The sequence below is a fragment of the Pygoscelis adeliae genome, unplaced genomic scaffold (assembly GCF_000699105.1).
Source record: "Pygoscelis adeliae isolate BGI_AS28 unplaced genomic scaffold, ASM69910v1 Scaffold294, whole genome shotgun sequence".
Classification (NCBI taxonomy): domain Eukaryota; kingdom Metazoa; phylum Chordata; class Aves; order Sphenisciformes; family Spheniscidae; genus Pygoscelis; species Pygoscelis adeliae.
The window spans coordinates 1243377-1243724 of record NW_008824722.1 but is presented as its reverse complement, the minus strand read 5'-3'; positions in this window follow the sequence as shown (position 1 = coordinate 1243724).

Sequence of the window (348 nt, the reverse complement as noted above, 5' to 3'; positions counted from 1 at the left end):
CCCCCACACAGGGGACTCTGGCTGCAGCAGGGGTGTTCCCTGCACCCTGTGTCTCGCCCACTCGTGGCTGAGACTGCAGGGAGTGGCCGAGCCGGGGGAGGGATGCCCTGTGTCCCCCCTCTTTCTGCTGTCCCTGGGGTCGGGCTGGGAGACAGGAGCTCCTTGGCTCAGCCCTGGCCTGATCTCAAGCCCAAAATCCCTGGAGAGATGCCTGCGTCGGCTCCTGGGCCCCTCCACGGGCAGCCCGGAGGCAGAGGGCTCAGCCCTGCGGACCCCCAGTCGCAGGCACGGGGGGTCCCCACGGCCCCTTTGCAGGTGGGGGGGAGGCTCCCAGGGTGGGAGCCCAGC